Source organism: Pan paniscus, chromosome 13 (assembly GCF_029289425.2).
Source record: "Pan paniscus chromosome 13, NHGRI_mPanPan1-v2.0_pri, whole genome shotgun sequence".
Classification (NCBI taxonomy): Eukaryota; Metazoa; Chordata; class Mammalia; order Primates; family Hominidae; genus Pan; species Pan paniscus.
The window spans coordinates 24,368,654-24,393,157 of NC_073262.2; the positions used below are offsets into that span (position 1 = coordinate 24,368,654).

A 24,504-nucleotide genomic window follows, 5' to 3' on the forward strand; every position below is an offset into this window, starting at 1 on the left:
CCATAGTGGGCATTTTAGGCCCCCTAGAAAATCAGTTCAACCTACGTTTCCCACCAGTCCTAACTAGCAATGTGCTGCCCTAGAGCCAGACCAGACTAATTTATCATGCACTGAAGGCTCTGACTTTCCCTCTATGCCTGTGCTCATGCCACACTATTTTGCTTAGAAAGGCTTTTCTTCCTGCTGTGTCACACTCAGCCCAAATTCAACTTTGTCTTTCAATATCCCAGTTCTCTCTGATACGGTTTGGCTCTGTGTCCTCATACAAATCTCATCATGAATTGTAGCTCCCATAATTCCCACGTGTTGTGGGAGGGACCCAGTGGAATATAAGTGAATCATGGGGTGGTTTTCCTCATACTGTTCTCATGGCAGTGAAAAAGTCTCACAAGATCTGATGGTTTAATAAGGGGTTTCCTTTTTCACTTGGCTTTCATTCTCCTTATCTACCACCATGTAAGACATGCCTTTCACCTTCCACCGTGATTATGAGGCCTCCTCAGCCACATGGAACTGTGAGTCTATTACACCTCTTTTTCTCTATAAATTACCCAGTCTTGGGTATGTCTTTATCAGCAGTGTGAAGATAGACTAATACATTCTCCAAGTCAGAGTTTATTGCCCCCTCATCTATTTTCCCATTACTTAATTGAAATAATATCAACATCTATCTTTCTTTCTTTTTTTATTTTGAGACGGAGTTTCTTTCTTTCTTTCTTTTTTTTTTCCACTCTTGTCGCCCAGGCTGGAGTGCAGTGCCATGATCTCGGCTCACTGCAACCTTCGCCTCCTGGGTTCAAGTGATTCTCCTGCCTCAGCTTTCCCAGTAGCTGGGATTATAGGCGCATGCCACCATGCCCAGCTAATTTTGTATTTTTAGTAGAGACAGAGTTTCTCCATGTTGGTCAGGCTGGTCTCCAACTCCTGACCTCAGGTGATCCACCCACCTCGGCTTCCCAAAGTGCTGGGATTACAGGCATAAGCCACCGCACCTGGCCCACCATCTATCTTTCTATGTTTGTTTAAGCTTTTTGAGCAGACAGAACTTTTCAAAATCATTTCTGTAATTATGCTACCCTTAGTAATTCAATACAAGTTGAAATTAACTTCCAAATATCTTACCTCTTAGATTAGAAATGTATCAATAGGACATTTATATTGAATAACCTTGTATTTAAATCATATTATGTCACTAATGTTTTTACTTAGAGACTATGAATTGTAAGCACCATTTTAAAGACAGGAAAATAAAATACAAAGGAGATATTTGGTGGAGATCAGCCAATGAAATTGTGAAAGATTTTAGAGAAGAATTTGGTATTCCTCATCTTTAGTGCTATTTTTGAGACAGGCTAAGATAGAAGTACTAGCCAAATGTAACAGTTTAAATTCACTAAAATTAGAGAAAAAGGTAAAATTCAGTTATTTATTCACATCAGAAACATTTTAAGCACTCAATAGCCACATACGGCTAGTGACTACTGTATTGAATAACGTTGGTGTAAACATTTTCATCATCACATAAAGTTTTTTCAACAACATTGTTCTATTTCCCTTTTTTTCCTTTGTAGCATACACTTAATAATTCATTACCTATTAAGGTAAGATTCTACTCCTTTTTTGGTGTTTTGTTCTTTCTTTATTTTTATTTGCTCCTGCATTGTGAAATCCGGTGTTTGGTGTGTGTCGGAATGAATAACTATATGATTTTCCAAATACCTCTTATAAACTAACTGCCATTCTTCCATGTCTTTGGAATTTCTTTCAATCCAGCTTCTTCTCAGCTGAGGTCATGCAAAAATGACTCACTTGCATATGATACTTTCCTTGAGGAATTAAACCATAAACTGTATCCTTTTGTGCAAATCCCTTACACATCTCAGTCATGAATCTGTATGGCTTTCACTTCATTTATTCTGGCTTAGTTATCAGCATAAGCCTGTAAAAGTCAAATTTTGCTAACAAATGGAAGTAATAGCAAAGAATGCTAAGGACAATTTATTTCCCTTAGGACATGGGAAGCAGAGGTACAAACAACTTTTGTTCCACCACCCTTTTCACTTAAAACACACACACACACGCACACACACATGCACGCACACACACACACACTATCTTACTACTTGAAAATGAGGGCATTAGAGTCTAGATAAAAGGGACAGAGGGACAGAGTACACTAATGTGAAGATCTCTTGTCAGTTGTACATTCTGAATAAACATTTCATCTTACCTTAATGCATAGGAAACTCGAACTTGTTTTCAGAACAGTGAAGTCATCACTCCTATCTCAGTATTACTTCTAAATTCTGGGCCTAGTTCAAATATTATTGTATATATTTTATTCATTTGCAAAGTCATCTACTTGCATGTAAAGCTGACTATACTGTAAGTAATTAAGCCAGGTGTGTCCCCTCATCTTTTTATCCCCAGCATATATTAGGAATGAGCTGATACAGCCCATTCCTCAAATCCTGAGTAGTCCGGCCTTCCATATCCCTGGCCATATTCCTCATTCACCATTACCAGCCCTCCTTGCATTGTGTATTGAGGGAGAAGATTCCTAGAAGCAACATTCATCATCTCTCTTTTCAATGATGGACAACTCTCTGCTGTGCCAAATATACTAACTTTAACCACCCACTGCCAAACTCACACCTCCTTGTTCAACAAGCCAGTTACGGGCAGTGAATGAATCTACGATGTTGAACAGCCCCGTGGGCATCTTCTCACTGGGCACTGGCTAGAATGCAGTTGGATTAGACTTTCACAATTGCTTTGTTTTCAAGCCAGGAAGGAGAAATTGAAGGCAATTCACCACCTTTCTATATCCAAGATGAAAACACAGCACTCTCCTAAACTTCAGAAGTATAACTCAGTGGGTTAGTACTTCAGATCTAGCCTGAGGCAAAATTATGATTTTTCCAAAAGATTTTCTTTTTTTAGCATTCTTTTCCTTACACGCAGGCCTTTGATCAAGCTACAGTTTTGAACTGATTACAGCTTTTGAAGCCTCAGAAGATTTAAAGACCCACATTGTTAACAATGGTGTTTTAGGTGTGTGGCGTATTACTCAGAGGAGTTGGGTAAGTGCAAAATCCTGAAATTTACACAAGGGTTGCAGCTGCCTCCTCCACTAGTCATGAGTGCAACCTGCTATGGTGGGTCTCAAATAAAGAAAAATCTTAAAGATAAAAATAATTAATTTAGCTTTGAGATCAGAGTCTAAAAGCTGCAGAAAGAATTTCCTATTTCCCTCCAGAAAGGAAAGAATTACAGTCTGCTCAGTTCCAATCAAGCCTTTCTATGACATATGGAACAACTAACTTCTTTTTTCCACAGAGAACAGCTTTCATTAATCAAGTTTCTCAACTTCTATAGAAGAAAGGCTGACATATAACTTAAACAAGTGGTTAAACCAAAAATATGTATAGTTTTTATTTGGTTAATCAATGATTTAATAGCTTAAGCTGGACTTTTAGGACTTCATTTATTTTCAGTTTTCTTTATCAATAGAATTAGATCTAATTGACTACACAAAATTGCTCATTAAAAAGATTGGTCAACAAAAGAAAAAAAAAACGAGGGAAAGTCAATTAAAATGCCAGCATAAAGACAGAGCCATTGATACTGGGAAGCTCCAGAAAGCTTATACATCATGTAGAGATTTTTCTTTTTTCTAAAGCTTCCTTTTAAAAAGGTGGCATTGATCTTGTTTTGGACAAAAGCAAATATATTTTCCCCAGGCTCACCCTATGTTTTCTAAAGTTATCAGATTTATTTCTTTAAATCTTCTTTCTTTGGTCTGTTAACATAGCCTATCTGGGTAACTCATAAACAATACACAAAACTGTGTCTCTCTACTGAGACCAGGCTAATGCTTCTCTATATTAGCTTTGTTCTCTTTGCTCTTCCTTGCTGTGACTTTCCTCATCCCTTCATGTTTACAGCTTAATATAAAAAAGCAAAAAAATTTTAAAATATGGCAGAGGATTGAGGATGGGGAAGAATATCTCTAAATCTCAGCAAAAAGGTACATGGGCCATGCATTTTTATCATCCCCATGTCTTGTCAGTATTGCATAGTCAATTTAGGGTGTCATTTTTTCAAGCACAATATTATGAAACAAGACACCGTATCTCTGCAGAGTTTGGACACAGGGAAGGTGATCACACTATGGTGCTGAAGAAAACTATGTATCAGATGACTTTGCTCTGGATTCATATATTTGATACCCAAATTGACATCCTTGAAGCTCTGGGTATTTTCTGAACAGAACATACTGGAAGCTAAATGCCTAGTGGGAAGTACCTTGACAGCCAACTAAAGAATTGACATTCAGAGCATACGCTTTGGAGCATTAAGTGATTGAGAACAGCAGATAAGCATTCAGACTTGAGAGTCCATTTTCCTTTTAAGCTGCATAGACGCCAATAATAATAGATCAAGGTTACCTTTTTACACTTTTGGCATCTGTCTTAAGCTACAGGATATAAATGCCCCAGACAATGCATACTTAAAATTGACTTTATACAGAATTTGGAGAGGGAGAGTAGTGATTGTGCAACCAGATTACAGAGGCCAGCCGCATTCCAGCAAATTCACATTTACACAGCATCTGGGATAGTTTAAAGCTTACAGAAAATGGGAATGAATGTTGACAAAGGTAGAATAGTATACATTAAGTTCAAAGATAATACAAACAAACCATATAACCAATGACATTTTCCATGAAGAGAAGCCTTTAACAGGAATAGCGAGAGGCCGGGCTGCACACCCCTTCGGGTGTCTAGACATTTGGGTGGAAGAAAACTAACCAAATTGTTCCAAATCCTTCTCTTTTGCACTGATTGAATCTGGCTGCAATGACTCAGCCTGTGTCTAAAACAGAACAACCCAGTCTTCCTCTTCTTCTTCCTCTACTCTTTCATGTTTCAGAGTTGGTAGTTTGGGTCAAGGAGGCTACAGACAGCATATGAACCTATTTATAAAAACCAGAAAGAGTTCACTGATCTTGAACCTTCCTAAGTGTTTCCTTGATTTACAGACACTCTGCCTTTCCTGAGTTATCAACCTTTAGGTGCTCAAACTAGACACATCTATAATGGACATGGCTGACCTCCACCAGGGAGGCCCTGCAGTCCTTAACACTGAGTACACTTGAAGGCAGGGGCTTCTCTTGACTCTCTTTTTTTTTTTTTTTTTGAGACGGAGTCTCGCTCTGTTGCCAGACTGGAGTGCAGTGGCGTCATCTTGGCTCACTGCAACCTCCGCCTGCCCCAGGTTCAAGCGATTCTCCTGCCTCAGTCTCCCAAGTAGCTGGGACTACAGGCATGCACCACCATGCCCAGCTAATTTTTGTATTTTTAGTAGAGACAGGGTTTCACCATTTTGGCCAGGATGGTCTCAATCTCTTGACCTCGTGATTTGCCCACCTGGACTTCCCAAAGAGCTGGGATTACAAACGTGAGCCCCCATGCCCAGCCTCTCTTGACTCTTAAATCTTTGTTGACGTCTCTGTAGGATTCCAAAACTAACTTCTAGTAAAAAAAACAAACAGACAAAAAACAACAAAACAAAACACAAAACAAAACAACAACAACAAAAAAAAAAACAATGCAGGATATCTTTAGCTTTTTTTCCTTCTTACCAGATATTTGGACAGTTGCTGCTAATTGACTTGGTTGAAGATGTCCATTCTTGAGGTAGTTTATGGCCATGCTTCTAGGGTCACCTTTATCTAAGGGTCAAGGATTAAATTGGGATCTTGAGAAGGAAAGTGAGTATTGACATATATGTACACATTACAAAGGAAGCAAAAGAGCCTACTATCATTTAATTAAATAGAAATAAAATAGATAAGATTTTAAAGTGATGGTATTTTAAAATCTACCCACTACAAACAGGAATTGGAAGACTTTCAAAACAGTGTCTACTAAGTGGAGAGAAAGGTAAACATTTAAGAAGAGAAAAACTGCCTCACTAAGTCAGACTACCTTATATCTAGAAAGTTTTTTTTCCTCTTTCAACAAGGGACTTTTTGTAAGAAAGTAGTTACTTCCTACATTTAACTCTGAAAGATAGAGATGTGCCCCGAACACATAATTTACTGTAATCAAACTTGGATGATGTTAAATTCTTCCAAATCACTGCTTGCATTAGTTTATTATGCCCAATTGAATGACATCATCACTGCAGACAGCCAGAGAAAAACCATTAAGAACAAATACTATTTAGTAGTCTATATTCACTGGAGCATCTGAATTCTTAAAAGGGATGCTTGGCTAACCTCTGGAAGCATGGAATAGTCCTCATCTTCCACCTGCAGAGTTAGCCTGCCTGGGACCAAACCTGGCTCCACCACCATACTACTGTGTGACTGTTTTTGTCAGGGTTCTCCAGAGAAACAGAACCAACTGGATTTACAGAGAGCGAGAGTATGTGAAAAGAGATTTATGTTAAGATATTGGCTCACGTGATTGTGGAGGCTTGATGAGTCCAAAATCTGATGGAGGAGGATGCAGGCTGGTAACTCAGGAGAGAACTGCAGTTGGAGTTCATAAGCAGTTTGCGGGCAGAATTCCCTCTTACTCTGGGATGGCAGTCTTTTGTGCTATTGAGGCTTCCTTCCAATTGACTGGCCGAGGCTCACCCACATTATGGGAGCAATCTGTTTTACTAGAAGTCCACCGATTTAAATATAAATCTCATCCAAAAACACCCTCATGGAAACATCCAGAAAGTTTAACCAAATATCTGGGTATTGTACCCCAGTCAAGTTGGCATATAAGATAAACCATCACAATGACCTTGGACAGGCTACTTAACCTTGTTGTGCTTCACTATGCTCGTCTATAAAGGGAGATTGTTTAACATATGGGCACATACTTCATCGGGTGATTGTGAGGATTAAATAGGTTCATTTCTAAGTGGAGTGCTTAGCTCCAGTGCATAGCTCATAGTAGGCACTTTATTGCAGAACACTGGAACAGAAGGGAACTTTCAAGATATCAAGTACACTCTGAGATTCAGAGTGGTGAGACGACTTCCCTAAAATTGCAGAGTTAGTTGTTTTAGGGATGAGATTACAATCCTAATGCTCCAGCACCAGTCCAACCACTATTGTAGAAAGCTTTACTGCTGCTTCCCTTGACTGGGGTAGACTCAACAACAGTGTATCACATGAAATGTATTACCACTGGAATTTAGAATCCTTTCATTTGTGAGATGTTATTAAAATAAGTACTTGGTAATCATTATTGCAGAAATGTATGTTTGATTATTTATATCTACAGATTATTGAAAAAATACCTCTCTTGTCCACTGCATGATTTATTGAAACTGGGATTCCTTTATCCTTCTGCTGTTTCACATGAGACATTGTATTCCCTTGGGACAGACTGAACTAACACACCTGGTGTTTCCACAGAACCTACCCTCTAAGGTTCAGTGAGAGTCAAGATACAACTAATTGAAAATACCTGCCTAATTTGAGTTGTTTAGGTTTTTTTCTTTCTTCAGGGCTTAGATCTGCATTCCATCCCAGCCTGCTGAGAAGAGCTCTCTCTTTCGCAAAGCCTTTTCTTCCTTCCTATGTGAAATGTTACTCAATCTGAGATTCTAGATCAGTGTTTCTCAAAGTGAGTTCTACCAAGATTATTTGGATTATAATTACCTGCAGAGTTTGATAAAAATATAAGTAATTGGTCAGCACTACAGAATCACTGAATTTGAATTTCTTGAGGGGAGATTTGGGAAAGGATACTTTTTATAAGGTCCTCGTGTTGATCCTTATGCCATAAGAGCTTGAGAATCACTGCCCTCGATTACCTTGATCTTGCTAATAAACACTGCTTCGCGGAATTTCAAGGCTGTAATAATGTCAATTAAAGTTTGTAGGTGGATCAATCTCTACTTAATTATGTTGCATTATATATTCCTTCTAGCTGAAAACAGTTTAGTTCTTCTGCATTAATGAAGTGTAGCTGTGCTTACACAGTATTTCCTGATTTGAACTGCTAGGCTGGTGATTATTGTTAGCTGTGCCTTATAGAAGCTCCAGAATAGGTATCGTGTGTTTTAATGCTGACTGTTAACATTCACGATTTATTATATTAAGTGCCAAATTTTTAATCACTGAGTGTAAAAGTTTCCATTTTCAAAGCACATTAAATCCCAATGATATTCTCGACTGAAGTCATTCACATCCTTAAGAAACGGTGTGGTAAGTATATTTGAAGGGCCAGTTGGTAACAGGTAGAAAGATACATGTGTAGGCCAGGCGCAGGGGCTCACGCCTGTAATCCCAGCACTTTGGGAGGCCTAGGCGGGCAGATTACGAGGTCAGGAGATCGAGACCATCCTGGCTAATGCAGTGAAACCCCATCTCTACTAAAAATACAAAAAAAAAAAAAAAAAAATTAGGTGTGGTGGTGGGCACCTGTAGTCCCAGCTACTCAGGAGGCTAAGGCAGGAGAATGGCGTGAACCCGGGAGGCAGAGCCACTGCACTTCAGCCTGGGCAACAGAGTGAGACTCCAACTCAACAACAACAAAAAAGAAAAAACAAAAAAAAACATGTAGATGTTGGTACTGATGATATAAACTTACATTGAGGAAAGAAGTCTTTGCAACCTCAAGGCAAAAATACCCACTGGAATTGATTCTTGACCCCTGCCTGACCAATTATCACTGACAATACTAAGATCAAGAACAATTTAACATTCAGTGAATGTTCACTACATTGAGGGACCTCTATGCATTATATTATTTAATCCTCCAACAAAAATTAATTAGATAACTTTATTGATCTCCATTTTTCAAAGATGAACTGGGGCTTGGAGCAGTCATGGCTCTTGCCCATAGTCAAACAACCTGTCAGGGAAAGAGTGAGGATTTGAACACAGGTTGATCTGACCTCAAAGCCTTTGTTTTAACCTTGTCTTTCAGTAGACCAGCTCCCTGCTTCTGTTCTGGTCTGGCGTTATTCATAAAGTGAAACAGCAGACAAAAAGAAAATGGGATTTGGCCTTTGAGAACAGTGTCAGGGCATCTTGAACATGCTGCCACTCCAAAATTAGAACCATGCCATTTTCGTTTTACTGCAGAGGAGTATGGCGCTGCCTGGGGCCCAGCTGAGCCAAGCTGAGGTTTGGAATAGCTCAATTACTAGTTAAATATGGACTCTGTGCAAGTCATTTATTTCTGTGGACTCCATTGATCATATGTAAATCAAGGGAGCTAAAATCACATGCCTTCAAGCTTCCGGTATTTTACAAATACTGTGATTTTTGTATATTTTCACAGAACTTTGGAACTAGCAGGGATGATCTCGTCAAGAATCATTTGGCTATCAGGAAAAGAGATCCACTCAAGCTTGCTTAGTTAGGTAAAGGAAGTTTATGGTAAGGAAAATGGCTTATCTCATAGAAACAAAGTTAAAGGATACAGCCAGGCTTCACAGGAAAGAAAAGTCATCATTTCTCTTCTGTTTTCCTTTTCTTCTATATGGGGATAAGGGATGTTCATTTCTGTGTGTTGTTACTTTGTTTCTCTCCAACTCTGAAGATTGGCTTTCTTTCCTCATTTGCTTATGGTCAGTCAGAGCTGCCCAACTGGAAGCACTCAACACTGGCTCACTTCAGTCTCTGGGTATGAATTCCAAATTTTAAGACAAGAGCATCTAACTGGTTGAGTGTGGGTTCCATGTCTAACATTAATTATTCAAGCCAAAGAGGTGGGATGGGAGTGTTTGGTATTTGGTGCTGTACTTTCAAGAAATGATTTTGGTAATTCATGCAGAGATTGATTATACAACCTTTGTGAGAAATTGAGAATGAACCTCTAATGGATAGGATAGACATGGTTTGCACAAGGAGAAGCAACAGCGTTTTTTACTCTCTCTTATTCTAATTCTGTATCTTTGATGCTATTTTATTCTCATTCTTTCTCAGTGCCTTCATCTTACCTTTCATCCTGGTCTTTTCTGATCTCCCTGGTTCCTTTCCTTCCTCTACTCATGAAATTTCTCATTTCTTTGAGGTGCTGCAGTTAGGTCTTTGAGGTAGCAGCAAAACGAATCTGATGAAGTAATTTCTGCCTAGAGTTAAAATAAATACATGTTCATTTTTCACTGAGTGATTATTATGTGCCAAATCTAGTGCTAAGCCGTTCACATATACTATTTTATTTATTCCTCACTATAAACTCTCAAAATAAACATTAACTTATTTTTCCATCTGAGAAACTCAAGGTTCTGTGTAGTTAAGTAGTTTGTACAAGCTCACACAGCTAGTAAATGAAACTGCTGGGATTTAAATTCACCCTCCAGAGCCTGAACCACTATATGCTATGGCTGCTATTGTCATATGTTATCCAAGCATGTGAAGCAGCAGGCTTATCCTGACTCACAAGGGCCAAGTGTTACATTTGCAGGAATTTTGAGAGCTGATTATTAAACGTGATCATTATGAAAATTTAAATTATACCACCTTACAATGAAATTAAGTTTATTTTAAAAAAGTAACACTTAAAACACATCACTAATTATGTTACTCTATTTGACCACTATACATGCATTTGAGTTTCTTTCTATGACGTCTGTATGGTAGAAATACTGCACCTCTCCCAAACTCTAGAGTATTTACACCACAGAAACTGACAACTGCCCATCTAAAGGCAATTAAATTTTTTAAAAAAATGAATAAGTAGACAGCCATACAGGCACACAAAGTCCATCTAAAAGCTAAATAGGACTGTGAACCACCAGTTTCTGACCTCTGGTTTTTTTGTTTTGTTGTTTTTTTTTTTTGTTTTTTGAGATGGAATCTCGCTCTGTCACCCAGGCTGGAGTGCAGTGGTGCAATCTTTGCTCACTGCAACCTCCGCCTCCCAAGTTCAAGCGATTCTCCTGCCTCAGCCTCCCAAGTAGCTGGGACTACAGGCATGTGCCACCACACCTGGCTAATTTTTTGTATTTTTAGTGGAGATAGAGTTTCACTGTGTTAGCCAGGATGGTCTCCATCTCCTGATCTTGTGATCCACCTGCCTCGGCCTCCCAAAGTGCTGGGATTACAGGTGTGAGCCACCGTGCCTGACCCTTGACCTCTGTTTTAAAGAAATGCATCTACAATGAATGAATCTCAAGCACTCATGCCAGAACACTCTTTTAAGTGTGGGCATCTGACACGACTACACATCTGCTCAATCATGACTGCCTCAGGAACCACTTGTTGTCCAGACCAAAAAAAGGAGTTAAATTAGTGCTAGCCAAAGGTTGTCTGTTGCCTAAGCTGAGGACTTTTTGAGGCCTGGCTAAGGTTTTCTGTCCTGCACAGCCAGGTATTTGCATTGGCAGATGTGGCATCACCACAGTCTCTGCAAAGAGCTGGCTGGACTTCTTGACTAAAGCAGTAGTAAGCAGGAAAGAGCTGACCCAGAGATTGCATTTTTGCTTACCCACAGCAGTGTACTTTTTATGCAGACACTGCCTTTGCATCTGTTTTAGACTTTATTTATTCATTAGTTCTTCTTTCTAGGTCAATGAGAAGCCAAAGAGAAGAGGGTCTTGCAGCTGGAGGAGATAAATCTGTGATGGGGTGTGTGGGTGGTCATTTAATGTTGCTTTCTGGGCTGAAATGATGCTGGTTTCTTATGTTGTCTGTGGAAGTAGCAATTATCCTTTTCTCTTTGACTGAAGTAGTTATTTTTGGTAAAAGCTATTAAGTCTTTTGAGTAAGAACATTTTGGGTACCCTGTGGTTGGTTGTCTATGTTTAGATCACTTGATCTGTGACCTTGGACAAATCTCCCAGCCTTTCCACTTCTCTCTTGTTAAGTTGAAAATGATAGAGTGACTTGTCAGTAACTAGACAATTAAAAAAAGGTTTTAAAGAATTTTTAAACTTCTAGAATATTATTTCAATTCAATTATGATTTAATATTATTTCAATTTTTTAACTCCTAGAATGTTATTTTAATTCACATTTTAGCGGAGAAAAAATGTTATTTATGTATTTACTTAAACAATTACACCAGTTGCCACTAATTCATTTTGTGCTTTGGACACCATATCATATCCATAATGTATCCAACATTTGAATGCAGGAACCATACCCTTAGTTTCCTAAAAGTTTCTGTGGTATGATTGTCTCAGTCCAAATTATGGTATATTGCTTCAGGTTGTGAACCTTTGGAGTATTTCTCTTCTGGGTAGCTCTAAAAAGCCTCTTCACTTCTACCTTGCTATTTGAGTGTAAGGACCAAAAAAATTTAATGAATACTATATATATAACTACATATATATTCTGTAAAATATCGCTGTGCTTTGCTATGAGGAAGACCCTGCTTTGCTATGAGGAAGACCCTGCTTTCCTATGAGGAAGACCCTAAAGGAATTGTAAACAGTGTCTCTGGAGTCAATGATAGCAGTTTACATGAGAAAGATAATTATCGCCCAAAAAGCAGTATATAATCAAAGTCGAGTAACAGTCTCGACTGTAAATATAAATGAGAAGAATCTCTCTTCACCATCCACTTAACCAATACTCTGGAAGAAATTCAGCTCTTCATTCACCCCATCAAATACGCTGACCTTTGTCATAGCATACTGTCTGCTCAGAGCTAGCGTGCACCCCTCTGCTAGAGCCACTTGAACAGTGTGAAGCCCAAGTGTGTTTATTCCAAACTGTGAGTGGCACTTGTTATTAAAATCATGTAACATGAATCAATGAAATATCGTACAGAAAGTGAGGTATGGGTTTTTTTGGTATGAAAACTAAATTGATTGCATTATGAGGACTTTTAAATACGAATGGCTGAAAACAATTACTAATGAATTAAATATTGCAAGAAAACTTTTTTTTTTTTTTTTTTTTTGAGACGGAGTCTCACTGTCGCCCACGCTGGAGTGCAGTGGCGCGATCTCAGCTCACTGCAAGCTCCGCCTCCTGGGTTCATGCCATTCTCCTGCCTCAGCCTCCGGAGTAGCTGGGACTGCAGGTGCCCGCCACCATGCCTGGCTAATTTTTTTTGTATTTTTAGTAGAGACGGGGTTTTCACTGTGTTAGCCAGGATGGTCTCGATCTCCTGACCTCGTGATCCGCCCGCCTCGGCCTCCCAAAGTGCTGGGATTACAGGCGTGAGTCACCACACCCGGCCAAGAAAACTTTTTAAAAATTAGGGGCAGAAATCAGAAAAATTTATAGGAAGACTTCAGACTCACAATACTTGGAAGGTTCTTGCTCTATTTTAAATAAACCAAGACTGGGAATCATGGAGGATGCATTATGGGTGAATTGTATGCAAGATGCTGTAGGATTCCTATTAGCAGACTCTTAATCACAGGAAAACATGCCCCTGAATCAAAAGCTTAAGGAAATAATGTACAGTTTTAAACATTTTAAATTGGAGTATTTATAAAGCATATATATCATTGTTAAGATTCCTTCTCTGATCATTTTTTTTCTTTTTTTTTGTTTTTTTTTTTTTGCTGTTGTAGTTGATTGGCAAATCAACTACTGGTCTTGCTTTCATCAAATTAGAGAACTTCTACTATATTGAGGATTTGGGAAAAGATAAAATCAGTTTTGTTGAATAGTTGGGAATTTGACTGTAAAATTATTGGTGTGATTTTCTCACTATAGAAGAACAAAGCAAAAAAAAATTTTTTTTTTGAGATGGAATCTCACTCTTGTTGCCCAGGCTGGAGTGCAGTGTCATGATCTCAGCTCATTGCAACCTCTGCCTCACAGGTTCAAGCGTTTCTCCTGCCTCGGGCTCCTGAGTAGCTGGGATTACGGGCGCGTGCCACCACACCCAGGAAATTTTTGTATTTTTAGTAGAGATGGGGTTTCACCATGTTGGCCAGACTGGTCTTGAATTCCTGACCTCAGGTGATCCACCTGCCTTGGCCTCCCAAAGTGCTGGGATTACAGGCGTGAGCCACCACGCGCGGCCCAAAGCAACATTCTTAGTTAAGAATAAACATACAAATGGCAAGACAATGCAAACTTCAGAGCGGGAGAGGTAAAAATCCAAGCATAGGAGTAAAGAAAAGAGAAGAAAAGGCCCAGAAGAAGCTTTTGGAAAGATCTGGAGGAGCTAAGGGACCCGATTATAAGTAGTAGGCAGTATTGAGCCATTGACTGATTTTGATCAGAACAGTGAAATTATGAAAGCAATATTTTGAGGGAATTCTTCTGATAACAGTGTGCAGAATGAGATGGATCTTTAATGGCAAATATGTTTTTGAGGATTGTGCAGACTCAGATTATTGGTAATGCTGGTCTGGAGCACTGTGATGAGAAGTATGAGGCTGAGGCTATTCTCTATAAGACGTGCTGTTTTCTACTAGTGATGCCTGACATGAGCAAGGGAAAGCAGGTTGCAGCACATCTATGCCTGATGTTTGTAGGCCTCTGGTCAGATTAAGGGTAAAGATAGTAGAAGCATTTATGCCACCACAATAGCACGAGAGATTATAGAAGAAGGTATAAAATATTTTTTTTCAAATACATGCTAATTTGGTTCCATGGATAAAATTATGTCATAAGTAGAATTTTTAATTTCTGTTTTGGAGTCAAGCAAGATTATGCTTTTCCTTATTATTCACATAAGGGAATCATTACAATATAATCATGAAGAGCAACACAGGATTTCGAGTAAGACAGAATTTTGTTCAAAATCCAGACCTGCCATTGGCTAGTTAAATAATTTGAGACAAATTTCCTGAACTCCTTAAAAATTTATTAAGTTGCTATAAAACGGGAACTAAGTTACCTAGCTCATAAGGATCCAAAATATTAAGTTTATTGGCTAATATTAAAGGCAGTTAGCATACTGCCTATCACAAGCATGGTCAATGAAATTCTTCTTAAAAATATTTTACCAATTTTTTTCTCATTAAGCCTTAAAAATAAAAATCTGTAAGATTATTATTCTAATAGTTGGAATTTTCTAGCTTCTGAGCCCCCAAATGAAACTGAACTAACTCTAGATAGAAAAATAAGTTAAAATATATTTTTCCAGGTTTTTGGAAAAGAGACACCATTTCTTTTTCCACGAGAAACTAGATATTATGAAATTCCTCCTCTATCTGAGCCACTGTTTGCCTACTCTTTAAAGGCTTTATAAATGAGGGATCATCATGACTTTGATGGTCTGAACTGCAGGATGTTGGTACACTCATATACAGACATTTCAATGTATTTTTTTTCTCCTACTTCTATCCCGTGGGCAGTGATTTCTTGGCAATTCACATGCAAACACTGGGCATCCATTCACAGAATTTCTCAGTTTGTTTAGGAGAAGTTGTGATGTTCATTTGCAGTAGGGTTTTGGCAAACTCCTGACAGAGAATTTCTTTATAAAAAAGGACAGAGCACTTAATTTGGCATGGTTCTTTCATGTGTAGGTTTGTATTTCCTGTCTTCTAGTTTCCTTAAAAATATGCAGAAACACACACATACCCATTCATTAAGCACTTTGAAGCAGCAGTTTGTAATATTTCCAAACAAAACAGTACTTTACCAACATGGTTAAGTGTCTCAAACATCTCTTTTCTATTGAATTCTACCAACTGATATTTGAGACAAAAAAGGAAGCCAAAAATGTAGGTTCTGGCTAGTTGCATAGTGTGTTGCTTGTGGTAAAGGAAGATTCAAATCAATTCTAATCCAAGAGAAATATCAGGAGTCATCATATTGTTCAGGGTGTGAATATCCTAGAACTGATTTCTTTGCAAAGCCTACTTCTTCCCTATGAACTTTTCTTTTGAAGCAAATGGTAAGCTTTTTTTGTAATGTAAAAATGATAATTTTTTTCTTTTTGAAACAAATGGTAAGCTTTTGTTTGTAATGTAAAAGTGATAAAGCTGTGATATATTAAACATATATTATTTATAACAATGGCTTGAATTATTATAATCATTACCTCTATCACTGTTAATCATTCAAACACAGCTAATTCTAAGTCCTCAAGTGCTCAGAAAACAACATTAAAAAGTCTGACATTTGAAAAGTATGGAATTAAACCTCATGGAACTGGCTTTAAGAAGGTATCCATTCGTGGCATGAAAATGTGACGAACTTTCTTTCTTTGCAATGTGAGCTCAAGGAAACACCCAAGAGTGGATGTTCCATCGTAAATGCTCTGCCCCCAGCTTTTCAAAGGACACAGAAATTGCACCCAGCAAAGATGTCCTGTCAAAATGATTTAAAAGAAGAAAAAGAAAGTTGCTAGAGGGGAACTGGTACTCCAGATCAAAAAACAATTTTAAGTGGTCTATTTTGGTGGTCTGTGTTGAGACATATAACAGCCCAGGCTGCTGTTTTTCCAAGAGGTTAAATTTCAAAAAGAGGAAACAACAGCAAACAGGCTGCCAATTTACTCAACAATGTCACAACTGGCTGGAGCTCTGTTCAAAGTAAAACCGCTGATTTACAAATTCCTGGATTTACTCTTAAATATTAACACTTCTTAGGAAACTTTAGACCTTACATGTCACATTTATGACTCCTAGGCAGACACAACCCTCTCCAAACACATGGTCCTCATGACAACTCTTTGCCATGTATTTCAGCCCCACTAAGGGAAGCCACTGTCAACTCAACCTGTGATGCCAAGAAGCAGCCCAGGTACCAAGGGACATAGACTGGAGTCAACATTAGATGCCTTTCTGTATGGTGTAGCTTGGAGGAGGATGTTTACAGCACAATTCCGCAATAATATGCTGTAGCAGACAGAAGTTTCCCTTCTATCAGACAAAGAACTAGTCAGGGAAGGCAAGCTGGCTAGACCACGGTTCAGTTTTTCTCATCTCCTTTCTGCAAGTGGAAAATCTGCTGGCTGGCAGTGGAAATAATAGGGAAACCACCTCAGAATGTTGGAGAAGAGGATGGGGGAGGAGTTGCAGCTCAGGAATCCTTCAAAGAAGACGTGTGGGGAGAGGAAGACAGCACACAGAAGCAGGGAGAAGTAAGTGTTAAATAGCCAGTAACTAAAAATTGAGAGAGGTGTAACAGCATTTAAACATTCTATATCCCAAGCAGTGCTTCCTTCTAGAAAGCAGAAATTTCTCCAGGTTCTTCAGCTGTAAGAAGGGTCCAGGCTTCAGTCAGAGAATAAATTTAAAGTAGGTCTGGTGAAGGTTGCAGGACTGCATATATAAATATACTAATTTAATTTTTTTTCCTTTCTTTTTTTTTTTTTGAGATGGAGTCTAGCTCTGTCACCCAGGTTGGAGTGCAGTGGCGCGATCTCAGCTCACTGCAAACTCTGCCTCCTGGGTTCACGCCATTCTCCTGCCTCAGCCTCCAGAGTAGCTGGGACTACAGGCGCCCGCCACCACGCCCGGCTAATTTTTTGTATTTTTAGTAGAGACAGGGTTTCACTGTGTTAGCCAGGATGGTCTCGATCTCCTGACCTCGTGATCCGCCTGCCTCGGCCCCCCAAAATGCTGGGATCACAGGCGTGAGCCACCGCGCCCGGCCTCTAAATGTATTTTTTAAGAAGAGAAACAATGTACACTCCTTTTTAAGAAGGGAAATGCATACTCCTTTAACTAGAAAAGGACTCAATTTGTCATTCAAAAAAATATGTGTGCAAACAACTAGAAAAACATAAGACACTCCACTAAAAGTTGCATGACTATAAATTGTACTGTATGCATTCATTTTTATATATTTATGTGTTTGTTATTTCATCTGTGTCTATTATCTATCTCTATCTATCTATCTATCTACTTATCTATCTTCATGATCATCATCTGTCTCCTTGTTAGTTTACCTAGTTATCCTTGGAAAAGGAACAGCTATAAGAAAAATTATTAGGGGAAATAATAGTGTTAATCATAACTACATCCAAAGTTTCTATGACATCACTAGGTGTTTTTAAATAAATCTCTGTTATTCATCTAGAAATGAAAACACACATGGTGATAGAGCACACATTAAACACTTTATTGCTAACTGAGTTATGTCTATCTTCTGTAAGTACATAAGTAGTAGCTAAGATTTATTGAGTGTTTCTCACCTGCCAGCCTCTGTGCAAGGCACTTCACATATATCATGCATTTGATCCTTATAAGAATTTTAATGAGATAGAGCCCATTATTATCATCTTTTTCAGTTGATGAGACTGAGGCTTGGAGAAACAACTTGGCAAAGGCCCACTAAGTATAGCCAAGTGTCATGTTTTAGGGGATAAATGATTTGACTCTAGATTTATCCAAGTTTGTTCAATAATTAGTAATGTTGTAAATGGATCTTCATAGTTCCTAAGAAAGAGATCTTAGAGGATCTGGAGGAAAAAAATGCATGAAAAAGCCTAGTGGGCTGAAGAGTTAATGGACTTTGGAAGCAGATGGCCTGGGTTTATATTCTGGCTCTACCACTTTTTAGCTGCGTGATCTTAGGCAACTTATTGATATTTTGGAAAGTGAGATTATCTTTCATTGTTTAATCTTGCCAAATGAATGTGTAACTTTAGCACTGACTTTACTGAATCCCTTTAGTTCTTTATGTAGGTGATGGTCATAATTAATTTTATAACTATATTTCTTAACCAAAAATAAATAGAGCTAGTAATTCTTTTTTTTTTTTTGGATCTTTCATAACAAGCAGGTAATGTTTTTCAAGTAATATTTTCAAGCTGTCATACCAGGATGACACTGAAAAGTACCCATCAGAAAGACTTACTTGGGTTATTGTCCACAGCTAGATATAATTCACTCTTGCTCTTAGGTTACAATAAGGGAAACTCGAAGTTTCAAGAAAATATCTTATGAAAGATGATTTCAATTTAAAATAATATTTACCAGGAATAATAAAATCCTAATAACCCTGTAACTAAGCTTTGGGTTACTTCTTATATGATTCACTTTAATCAAATGTGTAACCTCATGTATCATTTTTTAAAAGAATTTCCAATCCCAGCACTTTGGGAGGCTGAGGTGGGCAGATCATGAGATCATGAGGTCAAGAGATCGAGAGCATCCTGGCCAACATGGTGAAACTCCGTCTCTTCTAAAAATACAAAAATTAGCTGGGCGTGGTGGCTTGCACCTGTAGTCCCAGCTGTTCGGGAGGCTGAAGCAGGAGAATCACTTGAACCCAGGAGGCAGAGGTTGCAGTGAGCCGAGATTGCACCACTGCATTCCAGCCTGGTGACAGAGGGAGACTCTGTCTTGAAAAAAAAAAAAAGGAATTTCCACTCTCATTTTGTTAGTTCCACAAAAACACTCAGAAAATGTTGCTAAAAATGCCTCTTTATATTGAAAAGATTAATTTCAGATATCTTTTTATTTACCCCAGGTTAAGAGTATGAACCTTACCAACAGGTAAAAATGTGTCATATTAATTTTTTCAACATCAACAAACACGTCAAAAGATGGAGCACTAAAAGCTGCATTTTAAACAAATGCCCCAGGTAATGCATACTGAAAATGCAATCCTGATGTCCTAGGTGGCAGGATTATTGTTGTTGGAGAATGCTCCTGTAAATTTCTTTTCCAGTCTTCTCTCCTCACTTTCCGTGCCTAAGGAGTCTAAGTCCCACTGCCCCTGCTAATTGTCCCTGGTTAATTAGAATGGAGAATGACCCCTGAACCAACATGGGCCCATGAGCCGCACTGGTGAATTGTCATTCAGACCCAAAGGCTAGTCAGTCTCCCTGGGCATTGAGAAGCAACAGAAAGCAAGTATGTTCTTTGATTACAGATTAATTTTCTAGCCCCAGAGTTGGAACTAAAATATGTAGATATGATAGTGGCAAGAGACAGACAAATGCCTAGGCAGATAACGGGTGTCCCTGGAGAACCTCTGACCTGCCCAGGTCATTGTGCACCAGGGTTTTGCCTAAACATGCCCATGGTGAAAAATTTCATCCCTTAACACATGCAGTGTACAGTGGCTCAGACTAAGGGCCTGCACGCACATTGGAAAGACAGGGTAGAGCCACCAAAAATTCGCTCCTTATGCAGGGGAAGAGCCTGGCCTCCAGCTTGTGTGTGGTGGCCTGGTATTCAATTTGTGAGATGGAAACCTGTGTCCAGGACCCCTCTCTTTGCTGACAGCTTTCCTTTCGCTTAATAGATTCCACCCTCCTCACCTGTCAATGTGTCCACATGCCTAATTTTTCCTGGTTTGAGACAAGAACCCGGATTTAGCTCAACTAAGAAGCAAAAAATCCTGCATCAGATCTACAGATAGATAGACATAGATCTAGATATAGATACAGATACAGGTGTAGACACAGATGTAGATACAAATACAGATAAACGTATCTTTACAGAGAACACACCCACATAGTATGAGTAAAACAAAAAGTTAACACCACTCCCCATGCCAAGTGTGTAAAAAGAGGACACTAGCTTAAGAGAAATAAAGTCCTGTGGCTTATTTCCCAGGAAGATGACAGTGTATGCCAAAAATGGATGTAATATTTAGTCTCAGTTGAGATTGCCTGTCTTACATTTAAGGCAGATGGGCTTCAACTACTATAGCAGATAGTTGGTGACCTAAGGCAGAAAGCTTTGTTACAAGGTGGCAGATGGAAGGAGAGAGGTACAAACTCCCAAAAATGACTCTCCCAGAGTCTCTTAAAATACTCCTGGACAGGGATGATCATCTTTGGCCCATTTGCCAAGAAAAACTGAGAACAGATTCCAAAAAGAAAAAATTAAACAGATATGAGTAGAGAAATGTGTCCTGCCCTTGGTTTGTATGAGATATCATAGATTCCTCCTAAAAAATCCCTTACCTTTGATTTTTTTTCTTGATATCACATGTAGTTTTCTGTTCTTTGTAATGAATTAATTCCTAACCAAGATAGCCACAATAGGCAAACAATTAGAAATATTAGAGCATGAATTTACAGGGTACCTTGGCTATTTGTTTCATTGATGCCTGAAATTCCGTATTAGGTTTTTATTTTTTATGTCATTTTAAATTTCATATCATTCTTTTGGTTTCCACTCATTCAAATATAAATATCTCTGAGAATAGCAATTACTCCTGAGTCCATACATTGAGTATACCCTCAGAATTGTATCAGAAATTTTTCTTGTGAACACTTTTTGGTAGAGAAAAAAGCCCCTCATGTGGTAGGAGGGGTGGAAGTGATGCTACTGTCCTTGCTGCCAACTTCCTCTACAGTGACTGCCCCTGCCACTGTGGTCTTCCTAAAGATGGGGGTCTTCGTTCCTAAAGGATGATTCGGAGAGCCCCTTCTTACTGTGTTCTACCTGGCAGGATTTGAGTTAGGCATTTCAGATGTATTCAGGCAGGAATTTCTCACAATAACCCTATGATGTTGGCATTATTATTAATGTTCTACAGATGAAGACTTACAGACTTAGAGGATCAGAGTGATAAAGAAACTAGCTCAGAAAGAGCTGAATTGGAACCCAGGTCTGTCTGCCTGACTCAAAGTCTGTGGGTTTTTTTGTTTTGTTTTTTTTGAGATGGAGTCTCACTCTGTCACCCAGGCTGGAGTGCCGTGGTGCGATCCTGGCTCACTGCAACCTCTGCCTCCCAGGTTCAGACAATTCTCCTGCCTCAGCCTCCTGGGTAGCTGGGATTACAAGCAAGCACAACCACGCCCAGCTAATTTTTGTATTTTTAGTAGAGACGGGGTTTCACTATGTTGGTCAGGCTGGTCTCCAACCCCTGACCTGGTGATCCACCTGCCTCGGCCTCCCAAAGTGCTGGGATTACAGGCGTGAGCCACCACGCCCAGCCAAAATCTGTGTTTTTAACCATGGATATAACAAAAGAGGAGACATGAGTAAATATGGGACATAAGTGAAAAAGGAAAGTTTTGAATGTCTATGACATTTCTACAATTTAACTTTTTGCCCAAGAATCTCGTTAATAGAAAATTAATATTTTTTAACATTTATAACCTATAACAAGATGCACTATGTTAACTGTGAAAATTGATCGTATTATTACATATAGATACGTACAACACCACATTTTCCTAAATTTATCATTTTCTAGTTCCAGTTTCCAGTAACTCTCCGTAAATAATCACAATAAGAGGTAGTTTTGAAGGATTTTTGATCACAAGAATGTTCATGCTTGCAGTGTATATAGGTAATTACTAAAATGTATAAGATGGACATAATCAAAAACTGCTTAAGAAGGATAAAACTTTAAAATGTTAGATATGTGTAATTTATGACTTTTAAAATATCAACAAACTATCTGTACCATAATTTTAACTGGAAGATGCTATCTTTTTAGACACTTTGCATACAGGTAGCCATTAAGGGCAAAAACTCCAGCTGAAGACCCTTTGCCCTATATAGCAGGACATTTCTGTAAGGTTACAATTGGAATATTTATCTTGCTTCTTATGTATAGGTTATATGCTACTTTAACTTACCTTTCAACACAGTGATTAAAAATAAGCTTGTCCATGTTTGATAAATACTCTGTGAAGTGGCAATCTCATGCATGAAGTCCTTTTAAGAATGAAAATAAAATGACTTTTCTCATAACAATGCCTGGTAGAGACAAAAACTTTATTAAGTCAAGTTCTGTACTTTAAGAAATGTGATGAACTCCGAGTTCATTAGCACAGCCTAATACCCTACGTCATGAAATGTGAGCATTTAGAGAAGCTTTTTTCTAAACTTTAATTAGAAAATGAATAAATTAAAAATAAATATAATTCTTTTGACAGTTGAACAACAAATGCATATGATCACAAGATCTATTTGGTGAGAGAATAATCCATATTGCAGTGATATGAAATGGTCAGATAATTGCTTGTCGGCCTCTTGGTGAGGTCAAGTGAAATGGTCAGATGGTCTGGGCTATATTGTGGTCTCTTCACCATTTTACTTGCTGCTTCTTGGATTCTAGTTTTTAAACAGAAAAGAATTACTATCCTCACTACTTGGGTTCATACCCACTTGGTAGAATAAAATAGCAAATTGTCAATTGTTCAGTCTACATACAAAGTACAGATTTTCTGACTGAATAATGCACAGTAAAAGCAGAGTGCTGGCATGACTGGTTAAGCTTTTGTATTAACACAATTGACTACACAGTTGCTCACTACCTTAGGAAGTTCTGCTGACAAGTTCTGGCAACTTGCCCACAAAAATTGGAGTCAACATCACCAACATAGTTATAAAGCATTTTAAAAATAAATATATACAAACATAAATTTCGCAGACATGATAGATTAAGATATGATTATTTACCTTACAAATAGTGATCACTCTTCCTTGATTTATTAAATAATGCTATTGTGCAGTGTATTTTAAAAAGTTACATTCACAAAAGTCTCCTTTATCCACAATTTTCAAGGAATACAATTATTAAAAAGATATTTGTGTTAATTCTTGTAAATGGGTTCATATTAGCCATTTTATTTAGACAAGATGGAGATATGATAATCTTCAGATAATATAGGGATGCTAAGATTTGGCTCCGATCCCACCTTTAGGCATAGGGTGTGAGAGAATAAACAATACCTTACTATAGGCTTTCAGGTAATAAAAAGAAATAAGCCCAAACTGTAACATAAAACTAGGTAATGGATCTCACATGTTTACAGAGATTATTCCTGCCATAAAGTTAAAAAAAAAAAAAAAGGAATGGCATAAGGTAATTCCCTCCTTTGTAGCTCCTGGGTTGGTTTACCATAGAAGATGACATGTTGCACTCACCACCTAGGGCATTCATCCATTCTGAAATCCAAGCCTGACAGAGTAAAGAGGGAGAGAAAGAGCAACTCAGACTTCCCTGTCCCACCTCCATAAACTCTCCTTTTGTGCTTCCGCTTTGCTGACTGAGAACCCATCTTTCTCCAGTGGTCCAAACCATCCCATATTGAGTGGTGTGGCCTCTTAGGTTTTAGCAACATTACTACTGCCTTCAAACAGCGCCACCCCTGCTCATGCAGGAGATATGAAGCTACACAGTCTTTAACTGCTAAGTCTGGCTTTGTTCCTTGTTAACCATAGGAATGTGGCAAAATCAGAGCTACTCTAAATTTCACATGCTTTGCTGATTCTGTGTGTGTGTTTGCAAGTTTGTGCAATATTAGGATATATACAAAATGCAGTATTACAAAGAGAACTCACTTAAGAAATAACGTTTTGTCTAAATAATTGAAGGCCCTGTGTACTTTTTTCCAATTATACCGACTTACTTCCCTGCCAAGAATCACCATTTTAAATTTGGTATCTCTCATTGCTTGCATTTATTTCCTGCTCATTCCTTTTATGTGGGCTAACAATACTCTTAACCTGTTTTTCTTAGTATGATTGGTTATTTTATTTTATAATAAAATAAATGAAGTAAACTTTGGTTAAAAATGAAAAAGATATTTTTTATAGAGAATAACATCAGGGTAGCTTTACTAATAGTCATAAAATGGACTTATTTTGAAGATGTTATTATTTTATACTAAACACACTTCCCCTTATACCACAGCACTTATTCTCTTGATCAAATTTGCAATTTTAGCACCTGTTGGATACTGAAAATCAGACA

At 38.3% G+C, this 24,504-nt stretch overlaps 1 long non-coding RNA gene across 1 annotated transcript; it reads left to right on the top strand.

Annotated features, from left to right (window-relative positions):
* The first annotated feature begins 330 nt into the window (after window positions 1-330).
* Window positions 331-20,100, top strand: LOC130541270 (uncharacterized). Its single transcript, XR_008955311.1, has 6 exons — window positions 331-515; window positions 1,572-1,601; window positions 1,774-1,849; window positions 2,527-3,083; window positions 15,955-16,969; window positions 19,306-20,100. It is a non-coding gene; the product is annotated as an uncharacterized LOC130541270 (long non-coding RNA).
* The last annotated feature ends 4,404 nt before the right edge of the window (window positions 20,101-24,504 follow it).